Raw genomic sequence first — 11410 nt, 5'->3', positions numbered from 1 at the left:
TTTTGTCATCTAGATCCACAACAGCTAACAATAATTGTTTTTGTTTGTTCGTTAGTTCGAAATTATGTAATATAATCCCAAATACTGGACATTGAAATTTTATATTTCTTCTTCGACCTTGCAGATCCTAACTCGAACCCCCCAAGTGATTAGAAATTAAACATAAATGAAATGAAGGAAAGAGGGAGGTGGATGATCTTATTAAGGATTGCGTGATGCGGCTATTGCCACTGAGCACGATCTGGCTGCCCTGGGGTGGTGGACCAGCCTCTGTAACATTCTAGCATAGAACTACCGGCCAGTATTTACACTATAACACATATACTATACACTATATACAAGAGATGATTATATGTATAGTATATGAAAATATAAACAGGCTTTCTCAGTAACGATTAATCTAGAACGATAATTACAGAGGTATAATGGTCAGGTAAGTTGCGGTCAAAGTAAATTACTCTGCAAAAGTGTAATAAGTCGTTGTTATTTTTTTTTCAATATATTTTACAATAATTATTAAAATAAATAATATCCTTTATATATTCAGGGACGAATCACATTTGAATAATATAACAAGCATTGAAAATGGGCTTCAGTGCCTTAAAGTAAAATATAAAATTTAAAAGATAAAAACAATGATTTATAAAATTTTAGAAAATAGCTCTAATTGTAATTTGGTTGATGGAAATTATAAAGAATTATATACAACCAATATTGTTTGCATTAAAAGTAATTTAAAAAAAAAAAAAAAAATAAATAAAAAGGAAACAAATAAAATAAAACCCTCTATATTATATATCTATATATATATCATAACCACTGCATTAGTGCCGATTCAATAAAATAAAATAAACAAAAGATAATTAACAAAAAGGATAAATTAATGTTTGTATACATATTTACAAAATTTAAATGAAAATTACAAACATAAAAATATAAAATAAAAAGGAAACAAAAAATAAAAACTCTAAATAATCATATATTATAATTCTTACTGCATAATTTCTTTTTTTTTAAATTAAAAGATAACTTTTGTGAAAAAAATGTGATCTAAAATAAATAAAAATAGTACTATAAAGTCCTATAAATAGTTGAATCTAAGAAGAAACCTTTTCAATCTAAAAACATTAAAAAATGAAATGTTTGAAAGAAAAGATAATCTCACGATTTCTTACTTAGAATTTTCAGCTCAATTCATATCTGAAAATTATAATAAAAAAAAAAATACTAATTACTTGGTTAAAAAATATGAATAAATTCAATTACGATAGCAAAATTTCAAATCGTAGAGAATATTTTTTTTTTCAAATATTCAATGCCATTTATATGAACAAAAACATGAAACTTTTGTAACTGAACAGTAAATACTTAAATGAATTCGATGAAAATTTTAGAAGGTAAATTTGAATTAATTATTATTGTATAAGTAAATCAATGTTATAAATATATTCATCAAATAATCAAAATCTGTTCCAAGAAATTTCGATATAAATATTTTTAAAAAATAAATAAATAAAATTAATCAAACAAAAAATAAAGAATTACTAAGAAGTATCAATTTTAAAGCAGTACAGTTACAGCGTCAAGAATTACTTTTTTAGCGTAATATTATATAGATAGTTAAATTAGTAATATGAGTTAATATTTTTATTGAATAATAAAAAATATTCGGGAAAATAATTAACATAGAAAAGTAAGTTTTAAAGGAGAATTATTGATTTAACAATCACTAATACATTATATTATAATGATTACATAGACAAGTTAGACAACATTAGGCAAAAAATAAAATAAATATTCAATAATTTGTGTTGGGTAAATAAAATGACATCTTTATCAATATTACTTTGGTGCTTGAGATGCAAACACTGAAAAAAATCCATAACATAACTTCTCATTATCCCTGCCTTGGCAAGTCGCGTGACCCTCGAGCAAAACCTAGTTAATTGAGACATAAATTAAAAGAAAAAACATATAAATTTGTTCTATAAGAAAGAAAAGGAAAAAAGTTTCAGACTAGAAAAAAATTAATAAGGTTTTATTCCAGTCATTTTGACTAAGATACAGGTTATTTATGCGCTGGTGATATGGTTATAGCATATGAAAATAATTTAATATTCTCGACACCCAAGCGTGTTGGAGCACAACTAGATAATGGTTCGGTTATAGTCTGTGAAGGTTTAATTTTATCTGTGGATCAATGAATAAAGATTAACCCGTCATTTTCAAACTAATTAGAGAACAGAAAGGCTTTAAGTACAATAATTTAAAATTGCATCCAAGAAGAAAATTGTTAACCTTCAAATTTATGTAAAATGTGATGTAATTGTGTTTGATTCTCACCAAGGAATTTGAAACCAAATTTTCTTTACTTGTATATTTCATGTCATGCTTTATTATCTTCATAATTTCTTAATATTTAAACACTAATAACCTTTCCTACCTCACTGATAAATTATAATTGAAAGTAAATAATAATGGTCTATAACCCTCTTTTTTACAGTCAGTTGTTGTTCCCCAAGTTATTATCGACGGCCCCATCCTCGCATAGTTGACATCCTAACCCTTCCTCACACTACCCATACCACGTAAAATGTTACATCTGGAGGATTGAAATAAATCCCAACTAATTCCTCAAATACAAGCTCACCTTTACCCTTCCTTGTTAACGAACCACTTTGTTCTATTTAGTACCCTTTAATAATACATTCTTCATTAATCCGAGTCGTACAAATTCGTAAAAAAGAATGAAAAAACTGGAAAGTCTTCGTCAATGCCGAATTTTACAACAATTACTTGAAAAATGGTCGAAACTTTTAATAAGTTAGAAAAGTTATACTATAGTTATTTACATAACTATAATAAGGCATATCTGGACTTAGGTAGTGATTTTTGAGGCACTACTAAACCGTCAAATTCTTCTCGTATCCAATCTTTACAATCCAAAATCCTCGATATTTTTTTTAAAAATAAAATCATACATAATGGTCTTAATGTTCCATACTTAGCCTATTTAAATTCCGCCACATGTCAACCTTTTCATATTAACATCCCTAACCCATTAGTTTCTTACTTTTCATTCTCCTAGATTTCTGATAATCCTCCTAAAAAGATGATAGCTTCGAGATCTTCTAATGTAGAAATGTATTTAGTGTGCTACTAATGAGCAGTTTATTCAAAAGTCTGTAATGTTATCGTATCTTAATCATAATTATCATAATAATTAGTTTGAATGCAGCTATAACGTTCTAATATTAAAAAATAAATTAATTTTTAAATACATTTCGGATGTTATTGTAAGGTTCCATGACTTAAGCCTCTAAAAGAGCCAATGATGAATTAACCATTCTAGGCTTCAACAAGTTAGGTATGATTAGGATAGAAAGAAATTAGATCATCGAAATGAAGAGTAGTACACCAACAGTCGAAAAAAAGGCTCACCGTTTAGAACCAGCATATCACTGTAATATGTGGGTAATAGTTTACCCAAACAACTTTTTTAATGCAGTATTAAAAATGTATTAAGTTATTATGCTATTAACATTTAATAATTAAATATCTTATGAGATGTAGTAATTCACATCTATATATTACTCCCTGTATAAGTGCGTTATAAACAAAATGTACAGATTTACTCGTTTTTTTTCTAGCAGATTATACGAAATGGTATAAATAGTATGCAGTATAAACTTTATAAGTTATCTTGCCTTTGGGATATTTTACATGGAGACAGTTTTCAGTCGTGGTAGTACTATTATGACAGTGAAGTTGGTGATGCCTATCTCTCTATTTTAGTTAAGCTAAACCTCTTAAAAGTCTCAGCTAGTAAAAAGGATCATTAAAGTTGGCGCCTAATCATCATTTTTTGGTCACTATACCAACCAACCCGTTACAGTTGCTGAGGTTGATAAAGTTCGACTTTAACTGCCAAGGCATCCAACGCGACAGTAGCCTTAATGCTGCGAATAGTACTGATAACTATTACACCAAACTTGATCCTTGTACTACCAACAAAATATATACTGTAATAACTGCAATTATCATAACGTTTATACCCTAAAAAGGAGTTGTATGATTTGTTGCCATGACTGTGAATATATACTGTAAAAAGTCTATATGTCTTTTTTTTGTGTCTTTATTATCACAAACAGTATTCTACACTTTATGTTGAAACTTTTTCACCTAGAAACTCTATTAAGATATTTTATAAAATATTCCCAAAACCATGATAAATGTTGTAACAGAGCTATCGATCGTAAAAGCCCACATCGGAGGGAACGATTAAATATGTATAATAATTACTGTTGTGGCAATATATCGGAAATAACCGGGTGATAAACAGTAATTACTTCTTTAATGATTTTTTTTTGTAATTATCGATAAGAATCGCTTATGTACAGTACCATTAGGCGCAACTTAAACTCCAGTACAAAACCTGCCATTAACATCTAATGAGTTGTTACTAATTCTTTTCTCTTTATCGCCATATAATTTTTCTCTTCAGTTTCCAAGTATCGACTAACGATTTACGACCTAATTACAGTTTACAGCTATCAATACATATATTTTTAACAGTTTCTGCGCAACTCGTCAATATATAAATTTATAAAGGGTTTCTAGGTTATTTCTTATATTTTCAGCAATTGAGAAGATTTTATTCAAATTTGCTTATTTGAAAATTATTAATCAATTACTTCAAAATTATTATTAAAAAAATATTATGGAGAAAGTCAAATTTTAATTGAAAGTGATGATTTGTAAAACATATTTGAAGGGGGAAATTTCAGATTTGGAATAAATCGAATTATTTTTAGATGTAGACTTATAAATTTCCAAAGTAATCTTTATTTCATAGAAGGGGATATACTGGGATACAGCTTTTGATGAAATATTTCTTGATCAGAGGAATATATTTGGCCAAATTCGAAGAATTAATATAGCTCAAATTTGTGTAAATATTTATCTCAAATTCGTGTGACTCTGCATACAAGATATTTTATTATTTCTTATTTATTTACATGTTAAAATAATCAATTAAAATTATAAACCATTGCGTAATGATTAGGAATATTTTTTTTATTTTCATGGGTTTCAGCTTGCAATGCATATGTACTAAATCGAATACATTTGTGGGCAATATCAGCTGTCCAAGAGCTGAAAAAACTGTTTTTGTATTGACTTTATATATCAATTTAAATTAAATAAAATTTCGGGAAAAATTAGAATAAATGCAGTCGGATCGTGCGTGACGATTTTTGTCAAAATCAAAACGCGTTTCGCCTCTAAAATAGAATGTCATTGTTTTTTTCAAACGTTTGAATACAGGAAAGTGAGTAACATCTCCTAACCAAATCATTGCTTGAACAATAAAATAAAAATAACACATATTAGGTCCTTCTTTTATTACCACATATTGAAGATTTTCCAAAAATAAATATGCTTCTAGATATATTTTATACTCATTGTTAGTAAGCTACCATTCAATTTTATTACCCACAATCCTGTATGGTCTATGAGAAGAATATTGCTTTGGGATCTCCTAATATGGAATAGTCATTGTAATATGTAAGGGTCGTGTGTAACTAAAAGAAAAAAGTATTCTTTAGTAACTGTGATACAATATATTAATTTTTGTCAACTAAAAATTTTAGTTAAATTAAATAATAAATTACCGAATGTAATTATATAACTGGCAATTGTAATTGCAATGTTCATTAAGTTATTTAAGTAAATGTGTTTTATTTTATTATTTTTTAAACCTGAATAAAGATCAAAATATTTATATTGTCTAATAGTTAAGTCACTGGACTCAAAAATGGAATCCTAAGCAAGGAATAAATAGTTTTTAACCCCCCCCCCCAAAGAAAAAGAATACGAAAAAATTAAAATACAGCCTTATTATTACTAATTTAAATAAAAACCATTTATTATTACTATATTGTGCATCGTTTGGCTGTTGTGATGTAAAATGTACCACACAGAGATTCCCATAGATTTATGATTAAGATATTTTAACACATTTTGATAAATGTTGCTGCTTCTTTAAAAAATATATTTAAATTAGTAATATGTTAAATTTTATTTTAACACATCAAACTATGTGATAAAATTTGTATTGTTAACCATGAGTCCTAAACAAGATTCTAAAGTTGGTATTTCATACCAACGAATGTTACCATTTGGAAAAGTACACTCAGTTTCCACTCTTGAAATCATAAGACAATGGAGTCAAATATGAAGTTATTTCCTAAGTCAAAAGCTTATTTCAAAACTATTGAAAGATTCCATATAGCAGCTTCTAAAAAATCTAAACCCTTCAAACTTCACTTGTTTTAAACTTTGCGGTGAGGGAAATGGAAATAACAATATCGAATACTGCAGAGGTATGTTGCAGATCAACAAGTAATAATTTAATAGTTGTACTATAGCAAATGTTGAAATTTTAATTTAAAAATTAATTTTATTACAAATATATTAATTACAATGAGTAAACAATTCAATAAATACACTAAATAATTATTGAATTTCAAATATTTTATGTGCTTTTGGAAAGTGGATATTAATATTTCAGTATATATATAATATAAGTGTTTTAATTATAGTGATACGGAAAGTATATTAATAAAAGATTGTAACTGAACAAAATGATTTATATAAATTTATAAAGATTTGTTGACAATATTAAGTTTTGACTAAATTTAACGAATGGAATTAGAAGTTGGATTAGAAAATGGACAACGTCATCCAATTCATAAATAAAAAGTATATGAAGTTTTAATAGTGTTGATTTTCCCGAATTTATTGTATAGAAGAATACGTGACCATTAAAAAGTTTTGATTAAATTTAATATATATAATTCTTAAAGTCATAAAAAAAAAAATTAAAAAATACTGTTTCCCCTATCAACCTGAAACATTAATAATTTTTACAATTTTAAATATTTTATTTATTACAAAGAAATAATTATAAATATCTAGCCTTATACATAGTTCCCGCCATTGGTGTCATATTTTAGAAAACCAGTGGCTTCAAATTACACATTACACACATGTACGTACATTTTATTAATTAAAAACGGAATAATCGTTTTATAATGTCAACATACTTTAAGACAATATTATTTTTTATTGAATAATTATTTACTGGAATTGGAATTACTTAATTAACAAAATCATAATCTTGGTTTAAAACCCTTTAATTTTTGACCTGAAAATATTTGATCTAGGGACAAATAATAACTGCAAAAATGTCAACAATTTGTAATCAAATTATTAAATTATTGAACGACGCGATTTCAATAAAAACTATTTATATTGTAAGATTTATACTAATTATTTTCCTTATTTTTTTTTTATTTTTAACATACTCTATGCCAGTAATGAACATTTTAAAATGATAAAAAAGTTTTTAAAATGTAATAGTTTATTTTATTCAATTATTATTTATTTAAATATGCCTTATAATATCACTATGGTCCCCTATGCCACAATGTTACATATGATGACCACTCGCCCACCCCAAGTCAACAAAAGACCACACTGACCGATCTGACGAGCGAGGGGTAATCCTAGCAACAGGAGGTCGAGCAGGTCTGGATGCAGTCATTTAAATGCAACCTGCACAAGTCATCATGTTGGCACTGGGCATTCATCAACATGTTTGATAGATGGTGGGAACTGTTTGAGTCTATAATTATTTATTCGATCAGGTATATTTCATATATAAATAGATTTTCAATATTGTAAAAAGATTTGACTGATATGCGTTGATATCACTCGACAATTACCATTAGCAGCAGTATTCGATAATTTCTTTACCGGTTTTTCATTACAGAGGGGATAATTTGAAAAATAATTAGTGACTTAAGTGATTAATAATTTAATAATGATTAGTGATTTAATAAATTCTGTTAATTATTATTATATATATGCCTAAATGGCATCTCATATGTGACAGGAACAGGAAAATGTCCATTATTCTCAACTTGTTCTATAGTGAAAGTGTGGTGAGCACTGTTCCTCAATCACCTAACTTATCCCAGACGACTGAGTAATGTCAGAAATTTTTTTTTAGTGTACTCAAAGACTAAGGATATTTTTCTTTAAAAAAATTAAGTTCTATCAAGATAAAAGTGAAGTTAATTAATAATCTACCTACAATACGGGGCTATGTTACTGTCCAAAGAAATTTAAGCTTCTTGAATATTGAGAGGGAGGTTTAAACACGGTACTTTTATTCTATCGCATTATTTCGTACAGGATTACTGTAATTGTGTGGGACATATACAAAGAGTGCTCCATTTAAAACGGCCCTCCAACGAATTTGTAAAGAACGACAGAATTCGTCCTATTTAGCTCATAGCATTTGTTTCAGAAGGTGGCATTTATAAATCTTACAAAGTACTTAGTACTCCTATTTTTTTCTTATTGTAAATATTGACAAGTATGTAAAAACGACTTACAGAAAAATCATTATGCAATAATACATTAATAATTGTGCAATAAATAGTTAGACAGTAGTTATTAAAAAAAATATTAGTTATATATAATTTGGTTCAGGTTTCATTAAGATTTTGCTGAAAATATTACATTGATTTTTATTATTCCCATTTAGTTGTCATTCTGTATGATTTTTCATAAGTGAAATAAACGAAAGCAACTCTAAAATATTCTTATTTAAATTAAATTAATAATCAAAATCAGTTATTACAAATTTATTATTAATCACATATTATAGGTAAAATAATTTTCAAAGCTAAATCTTTGAAATTGTATGTACATGTAAATGAAAATTAAATTATAGTTGCATTTTGACTAAAATATAAATAAGTATATCTATATATGAGTATATTCTGATAATATATTTCTCTTTTTTAAACAAAGGGCAAACAATTAAATAATTAAAGTAATAATGTAAAATATATGAGTGTTTAATTTTATTCATATACCTTCTTCAAATTAATAATAAAACCATGTTTTCTGTAATTTATATTTTTTAAACGATTTTATATGTATGTTTATCTAAGTTTAATTTTTATTTCCTCTCAAACCGAATGTGAATATGTATAAGTGGATGCGTCCAAATAGTCTTTGTCAGAAAAGTTCGTAAATGTACTTACGACCCGGAACTACCGTGAAGTAAGTGTCAAAATTTCGCCAAGCCCTGTGGGAATATTTTGGGGTTAGCCCATAGAAAATATTTTTCTTTTAAAATAAAATTAATGATCTCCACAAAAGATTAATTGTACGATCAATTAATAATTATAATGACCGAATAGTGTCATTTTTGTAAACCTTAAATGAATTTTTAATTGTATTATTTTGAATTTGTTAAAAGCATTAAGCATAGATAAATTGTCAGGAAATAATTAAATAATCAGCCAATTACTCATTTTTGTGATGTATTTCAATTTTAATTTAATGAAAACAGATCATTTCGAAAAGTCAATAAAACATCTCAACGGAGAAAAAGTTTATGCAACATTTCAATTTTTAGTCAACATCATTATCATTCCTAATTATTTTTTTTTACTTAAAAGAGTACAGAATTACCTACTATAATTTTATACCTAATAATTTTAAAATTTTGAAGAAATTATGTAAATTTTAAACTAAAATATTTGTGAATTGATTAGAAAAATCAATTCACTTCAACTAAAACGTGGTATCCAAGATTACATTATGTTTAAACACGTAGCTGAAAAAAAATTGATATCCTATAAATCGTAAATTGTATATTGCGATTGGATATTTATAAACTGTAAAAAAAAATATTTATTAATAATAAACTGAAAAACCTGTTATCTATATAATAAAAAATTGTACAGTTACCATATAAATAAATTTGCAATGTTATCAACAGTCATTATATTTTTTAGACACTTTGCCTTCTGTTATAAATTAAAAATAAAATAATAACTTTTACACCCCATCTTACGTAAATCCCTCATCTTGTTTAATTTAGGATTATAGATCTGTTTATTATAATGTCTCATTAATTATTATAATAACTTAATTATTATGCTTAATCAATCATCAATAAACTGATTGAGAATTGGACATTTTAGTAAAATAATATGATCGGTAGAGTGACAAAAATAAAATATTGTCTAAAATTCAATTGCATTGAACATTAAATGTAAACTAAACATAATTCTTGTTTTAAAAACTAACTCTGAAATAATTAGAAATATAAAATATTGTGCGATATTAGATTAAAACTCTTTCTTAGATTTAATTTATGATCAATTAATAACAACCATAACGAAATGTGAAGTAAATTTCAAAGTAAAATGCCAGAAATGTACCGACTCCACTTATGTTAGCTTCAATTTCGTAAGCAGTATACATATACTAATGACATGGATAATTATACTCATTTCATGAGTTTATTTCAATATATTATTTGTTTAATTACTATGACTTGCATTTAATTTGTGCCTTAATTCGCCATAATTGGTTGGAAGAAAGAAAAAATGGAGGAAAGCATTTTATTAAAAATATTGACCGATAATTATGATAATAAATGTTTATTTTTTTGAAGTATGAATCATATTGAGCTCTCATGTTATGGTTGTGCAGATGTTTTACTGGTTTTTATGAAGCATTGTTAACAGTGTAATTGTTTGGCTAACTTTTGATTAGGATATAATATCTGAATGCTTCTTTTTAACTTTGAAAGTGTTTTAATAGTGACACATTAAGTTCTAAAGTTGATTTATAATATATTTTAGTGTGTAAAGTTGTTATGCAAGCATGAGTATTTTATGCAAGGAACACTTTATATGTATCCTGAAAGAAATGACAATTGAGTTATGCAACACCTAATGCATTCTTAAGCATCTTTAGTGTTTCTGAATATTGCGACTAGATATATTGATAAATCGATGTAAGCAGGATTTGGAAAGGAATGGAGGATAAAGATGGTTTTTCTGATTTACTCCACAATTTATTTGATTTTTATTATCCATATCAACCATACATATACTGTTTACTTTTGGCTCTCTCGAGACACACACGCTGGACAGATGAGCTGTTCATACTCACTTTCTGGTGCGTGTGTCCTAGCTATGGCAGAGCCGTGGAGACCACTGAACACTGTGTGGCGGTTCGGAACAGAGTAGATCCTACGAACTGAGAGAGAGCGAGTACAGAGATACAGCATGAGCGAGGCCCGAGAGCGTACTAAATTAGTGGACAGCGCTGGTTCCCCCACCCCTCCACACTCCCCTCCTCCCGTGTTAATTAGTGGTGGGGAGGGGGTCACGTGACATGCAAAACGGCCAATCGCCGCTCTTCTCGCCCCGTCGTCCGCTCCGCTGAATACATTACCTGCCGCTGTATTCGCTCCGCGGATCCGATATCCAATTGTAAATGTCTGACAATAGATAAAATATGTTAGTCTGAATTT

At 27.4% G+C, this 11410-nt stretch overlaps 1 protein-coding gene across 2 annotated transcripts in view; it reads right to left on the bottom strand.

Moving 5' to 3' along the window:
* The window catches only part of zfh2 (Zn finger homeodomain 2), a 561880-nt gene extending 550704 nt beyond the window's left edge, over positions 1-11176 (bottom strand). For both annotated transcript variants that reach the window (XM_067046937.1, XM_067046938.1), the window contains exon 1: positions 11047-11176. The gene's annotated coding sequence lies outside the window, so the exon portion shown is untranslated. The remainder of the gene's footprint in view (positions 1-11046) is intronic.
* Between the last annotated feature and the right edge of the window lie 234 nt (positions 11177-11410).

This window comes from Halyomorpha halys, unplaced genomic scaffold (assembly GCF_000696795.3).
Source record: "Halyomorpha halys isolate HHAL.00 unplaced genomic scaffold, Hhal_1.1 Scaffold332.1, whole genome shotgun sequence".
NCBI lineage: Eukaryota > Metazoa > Arthropoda > Insecta > Hemiptera > Pentatomidae > Halyomorpha > Halyomorpha halys.
This window is presented reverse-complemented; position numbering and strand designations above follow the sequence as displayed.